We start from the raw sequence: 6,978 nt of genomic DNA, 5'->3' as shown, positions 1-6,978 counted from the left end.
ATATACTTATATGTTTTTTTTTTGTTTTTTAAAGGCAAATAATCTAACTTATATGTTTGTTTAAATAGATTAAAAAATAAATTTAGTTCCTGCTATCAATTTTTTAATCTCAATAAAAGAAAGAAATGAAAGTGAAAAATGTGTAACATCAAAGTAATATATTTTGTTAAATATAATAAAATAAGATTAACTAATAAATTTGAAATCTTTACTTATTTTACACGTAGTATAAACTTGTGAGAAGTGATATCATGTATAAAAATCATATTCATACACGCCTTTATTTTTTCTATTAAGCATAATATTTGAGATTGGGAAGTAGAAACCAACTCTTTAATTGGGAGAACATACACTAATATTAAGTGCTAATTCTATCTTTTATCTAATTACATTTCATTTTATTAACTATACTTAAATTGTCAATAACCTTAGCTGATTATATAAAAAATAATATGACTAATATCAACAAAAAATAAAAATATTTAATTAATCTTAATTAATAATATATAAATAATATAGTGTGGATGATTTTATATTGATATTAGAATATATAAGATATGTAGAAAAAAGTATAAAAATTTTAAAATTTTAAAATTATTGAAAAAAAAATGTTTCCCATACGACAACTCGTGGAAAAATTGTAGTAAAAATAATAACCATTAAAATCATTTAAATATATAATGCTTGCAAGATCTATCGGTTTAGATGTATTTATGGGCTAGGTTGGATCTATCGGTTTTCCTTTCTAAATGCTAAATTAAGGTTCAAGCAGGCTTGTTCCTTGGGTACCTCTTCAATTGATTCAATTTTAATTGTTATTAATTTGTTTCCGTTCAAAAACAATATTTTGTTTTGCGTTTATGTTCAATTAAGTTTTTACACTAAGGCCGTTTAACTTAAAGTATCTATAGGTCATCCGTTTGCCTAGAACCCCCTAGGTTGACGTGATTTCTTTAGGTTTAAGCTTGAGTGTAGTTCAACTTAAAAATTTTAGGCACAATATTAAAAAAAATAAAATTATTAAAAAAATTTTAAAAAGTTTTTATTTTTTAATTGTGATCCATCAAACTCTTATATTTTTATTTTAAATTAAATAAATTCTTATAATTAACAATTAACTTAATCAAATATTACTTATCATTCTATATCACTTGGTATTAACGTAAAATTAATGTAGTATATTAATATTTTATAATAGATGATAACACAATATGTTGATTAGGTATGATGACATGGTGATATAGAATTTTTCACTCTTCACATTAACGCATAAGGATATTAAATGACAATGAATATTTTGATTAACGATAATTAATAAAAATTTATTTGACTTAAAATAAAAATATAAAGACTTGAGTAAACATAATTAAAAAATAAAAATTTATTTTTATTCAATATTTTATTATAAACATATTTTTTAATAATTTGACAATAAATATATAAAACACATTTATCAAAATGAAATAAATATAAAATAAATGAAAGGTCAAGTTTTTAAAGTGTTATCTTAGTCTACACTTCTCCATTTAATTAACAATAAATGAAGCCAAAAATTGGTGAAGACGTTTCAAAAATTCATAAAATCTTGAATTTTGAGGTACCATGTCCATGATAATTAGTAAAAGCTTCAATTCTTGTCAACTTTTACCAATTGGGAAGAAGTAACCAAGTTTCTTGGTTTCACGATACATTCACGTGTCACTTCAGATAATGGTGACCAAAAAATATTTATTTATTTAAAAAATTATCTTGTATACCATATTTAAATTTAATAAATAAATTTAAAAAATTATTGTATATTCATTAAGTTATATTCAAAGAATTTATAAATTACATACACAGCACTAAATAGACCCTGTAATAACTTTTTAAGTTTTATCTGAAGAATTAAAATTTCCATTGTATATAATAATAATAATAATAAATTAAAAAAATTTCCATTGTACTATTATCATCATTACTACTAACGCCAGCTGAGAAAAGCCACGTTGCCTCTTCTTATGAAACTCCATTTTCTTCTTTTCTTTCTTTCCCCCTACCGCTCACCTGGCAACTCAAGATGGAAGGGAAAGTTGCCTGCCACTTTTTAGAGGAGGGAAATGAAGGAAATTAATTATTGGCCAACTTGAATGGAACATATACTTTATGATCCTAAAAATAATAATAAAGAGAAAAGAGCTAAAGTTTATTAAGTAAACACCAAATGCGAATTAATTAAATTCATTAACTATAATATATTATATGCTAAATTAATAATCTAGGCATCCAAGAAGTGATCAGATCATGATACGATAGAAATGATATAAAAACCCAAAATATAATTCATACGATTTATAGTAATATGCAATCTATATAACACCAATTTTTTAATCTGATCAATTACTTCTTTAATCCTATCCACAAATTGATTACTTCCTTAAAGCAAAAATCCGATGTTAGAAATAAAAAAAGTTCTAAGAATTTGCCGAGTAACAATCCATCGTCATGAAGCACTTTACATTTCTGTAGTTTGTCTCCACGAGAGATAAAGAAGGGAATGAACTTTTAGCTTCAAACTTTCATGTTTCTCCTCCTCACACCATTACCAGAAGTTAAAGCGAATCAATAATCAACCATACTGCCAGGCTTCTAGAGCGGATTTTTGGCAAAGTCTGCTGTTTGTAGAGCTGACATGTTCATGGCATGGTGGTGAATTGTGGTTCTTTTCTCGATTCCTGCAAATACTGCCAGGTCTTTCTTACGAGGTGGTCTGTTCTTTTGTGTATGCATCTAGTCTTACTGTTTTATACAGCTGCTTTGGGGTTATGGTCTATATGTTCATTATGTTTTTGGAAGTTTTTTTTGTTCTAGAATCCTCTGTTTGCTTTATCTTTAGGGTCTTTGAGAGATTTTTTTTTCCTTTTCCTCTCCTTGTGTACTTTTTTTTTCTCAATTTAAAAAATTCTTTGACTTAACAAAATATATAAATAAATAGAGCAGTCAAACATAAATTTGGAATATTTGGTTTTCCTCAAGTTAATTTTAGTTAACGCTGTCCATAAAAGGATACCCAATCAATAATTAAAACTTAAGAAGATTTTGGATTCCAATCTTGAAAGAGATAAAATAAGATTTATGAGATATAATAAAAGAATATTAGTCTCTTTTGTATAGTCTAAAATTATGTAATAAAAAATTTATTTCGAGCTCTTTGGTTTGTCCTCTGTTGTCTTACGTGATCTCTTGCTTTATATAAACTATTGATTTGACCTTTCATAATTAACAGGCATCCCTTTACATTTGCTTTTTGAATAAAGAATTCAATTATTGGGGGAGGACCATTTTAATTAAATAAAAGCTGGAAAGCAAAAAGGAAAGCAACATGTGAAACATATGTTACAGAATAAATCAAAGTGAAAAGCAAAAGTGCTAAAGTACAAAGACAAATTATAGAGGAAGATGGTAATGTCTTCCCTTAGTCTTGGTCTTGTTCTTGGTCTTCTTTAGTTAAATAATTAATTAAGAAAATTATGTCATACGTTTGGAAAGTGGTGGTTGATGAAGCGGTAGGAAGTCTGGGACCAATCGGTATGGAAGGCTGCAGAGAGATGCTCCGTTTTGGAGAATTGAGTGGCGGAAATCTTGGTGTATAATATGTTTAATGGTACTGGGATGTGGGAATTAAGGGGAACTGTCGTTAGCTGTGTTTCTGGGAACTGTGTGTAATTAAATGTACTGGAACACAGGGATGGTTGAGACCAGTCCGGTGGCTTCTGCTGCTAGCCACAGGATGGGTGTTGGCTGTGTATAGCGTTTTAGTGTTTTTTGGACAAGGGAGGGTATGCATGACTCAGTCTTCTGCCTGTTCCTTCAGGCTAAGGACTTGATCAGGGATCTGGTATCCTTGTTTTACATCAATGAAATATTCTACCTTCCAAGAAAAAATGAAAATTGCTCTTCTATTTTCCCCTAAGTGTACATATAGCTCGATAATCCTAATACCTCCTTTATAAAGAAAAACATTCCAAACTTTAGTTCTGGTTTAGGAATCTGAATTTTGGCATCAGATAAAGTAAAAGATAGAAATTAATTGCTAAGAGAAACTAATGAAATCATTAGTACGAGAACACAAGAAGAAGAAAACAATAATAAAAAACAAAAACTACTAACAAGGACAGATAGGAAGGTGGAAAGTAGGTCCAAACTCCAAGTTGCATAGTGATTCTAGTCCGACCATCAACAATAACTGAATTTAAGATAAAGACCCTAATTTACAGATTAACAATGGCAGTGGCGGAGTCAATAAGAATCAAGCGGAGTGCCGAAATAACAATAATTTAGGACGCGAATTTTTAATATAAGATTAACAATTTCGTTATAGCGATTTTGAATTTTTTTTCTTATTATATTCCTCTTTAAATTCTTCCCACTTGCTGAAGAAAGAAAAAAGAAATTATTGAAAATGTGGAGTGGCTTAAATTTATAGTAATGACGTTTAGATGCAGTGAATTAGAACGTCGGAAAATGGTTGATCCAACCAAAATCTGGAGACGGAAAATCATTTCCAGACGATAGCATTATCAGCAAACTGATACAACTGTAGAGGCAATTTAATTTCTTTCCGTTCAAACTTGCTCGGCCAATAGCCATCACACTTCTAATAACCACAGGAATCATGCTGCAGGAAAAGTAAACTAGCATAAAAGCACACAAAGATGAAAGGGGCATAACGCACAGGAGGAGCTTCGAAAAGCAGCTAGAACATAGAGTTGATATTGGCGGTTCCCCGCCACCGTAGGGACCTAACCTTGTTGCTGTCGGCCGCAGGAGTATAGGTTCCTACAGTCAGGGATACCTCCGTTGGCAATACAATTTCCGTATGCAGTTGGGCAATTATTCTGAGCTGGTCTATTACGATTGCGCGTGCCACCAGTTTCCGTGCCGCTAGCCACCTGGAGGATTCTGATAACGTTTGAACTCATCGGCAAGTCCAACTCCAGCTCCAAATCTTGTGCAATTCGGCATTCGTCAAGGCGGCCATTGCACTGATAAGTGGTGTTACTCTTCACTAGAAGAGCAGCTCTACAACTATTCGTTTTCAGGAGTACTATCATCAACACAAACGCCAGAAAAATTTCTCCATTTTTCTTCTGATCAAACCCCATCTTTTCTTTGTTTCTTTCTTTTTCCCTTCCGCTCTCACTAAGCAAAGTCACGTAATTTATAGATCAAGAGCTGAGGGAGAGAAAAGTACGGAAATTATAGCTACTTGATATGCGTTAGAACACCAAACTGGAAAAATTTAAAAATTGACTTTAAGGTGTGTTTCAATACTACTGTTCTTAAAGTTTAATTCTCCCTCTCTTATAATGTGTAAAAAAATTATCGACGTATAAATCTCGAAAATATAATGAAACTTAATGATTGATGGTATTTTTTACTGACGAAATCAATCTACTGAGCACTCACCAGAGTATAACAAGATTATCAAACTTCTACAGTATTTTTTTGTAGGAAAATAGTATAGAAGAAAACTTGAGAAATTTTAAAATGGAAGAAAAGTTTTTGTTTTCTTATATACGTTCTGTTGGATAAACAGGGTCCTCTTTTATAGGTATAAATGCATGTTCTCAACAGACACTGTTTGTATTTGTTTCAAAGAATTGCTCCTGTTGGTCTCTTCCAACAAACGTGACTTTTTTTTCTTATTTTTATTTTATTTATTTATTTATTTTTATTTTCAACAGACATAATCTTTTTTTTAATTTTAATTTTCAACCGTCACAATTTTTTCTCCTATTTTGATATGAAATCATATCTTTTATTTGAAAATGTCCAACAATCCCCCACCATTTTCAAATTAATCCAAATTTTTGATAATCTTGAAAATCAATTGCATAAATGAAAGTGTCTTGTGATTGAACTTTCACTTAATGAAAACATATTAAAGTTAATCGAAATTATATGGCAAACTATGCTTTGAACTAATTATTTTATTTGGTTAACCGAACACATCTCATACAACTATTTCAACACTAATGAATGCACAATATCCGGTGATGTTTTTATGGCTATGCGTTTGAATTTTTTTTCATGAGTGCTATTAAAGCCAAGCTCTTAAACTCCTAGAAGCAGTCACACTTCATCCTTACATAGGTAGATCGCATGAATGCCCCCGTAACTAAAGCATTCTAACAAATTGTGTTATGGGTCTATTAAGATAGATAACTCATCATTTCCTTACCATTATGGGTACGTAGCACTTCACTTATGATGAAATATAATATATTATATTATAGTGCTAGCAGTCACATACAAATGATGTACTTTGTCTCATTGAACTCAAGCCTTGACTTTATACCAAGTGTTGAGTCGAGTTTCCACCATGGGTGACTTTCAATTTATAAGATTGAGCCCCATCTCTTTTGAAGTATTATTTACAAGATCTCTAGCAAGATTTTTTGTTAAAAAATTCACTAAGTTTTCACTATACCTCACAAAATTTATAATGATCACTCCATCAAAAATTAATTGTCGAACATAGCTATGTCTTAATCTAATATGTCTAGACTTTCCAATATACACTTGGCTCTATGCTTTTGCTAGAGCTGCTTCACTATCACAACAGATAGAAATCGGAGAAGTTGGTTTAGGCCATAAAGGCACACACTATAAAGTATATTTCTTAGCCATTCAACTTCCTTGGTGGTAGCAGCCAATGCAATAAATTCAGCTGCATGGTAGAATCAGTTATACATGTTTGTTTCTTAGACCCCCAAGAAATGGCACCCTCACCAAGCATTAAGATCCATCCACTTGTGAAAGCATGATCTTCTAACCTTGTAATCCAATTAACATTCGAATATCCTTCTAGTACTGATGGATATCCATTATAGCAAAGTCCATAATTAATTGTTTTCTTTAAATATCTTAGTACTTGATTTATGGCTTGCCAATGCAAAATACTTGGATTACTTGTATATGTACTTAACTTTCCAA

This window comes from Theobroma umbraticum, unplaced genomic scaffold (assembly GCF_002168275.2).
Source record: "Theobroma umbraticum cultivar Fairchild unplaced genomic scaffold, ASM216827v3 scaffold_12.0, whole genome shotgun sequence".
NCBI classification, from domain to species: Eukaryota; Viridiplantae; Streptophyta; class Magnoliopsida; order Malvales; family Malvaceae; genus Theobroma; species Theobroma umbraticum.
Note: the sequence above shows the minus strand (reverse complement) of the source record.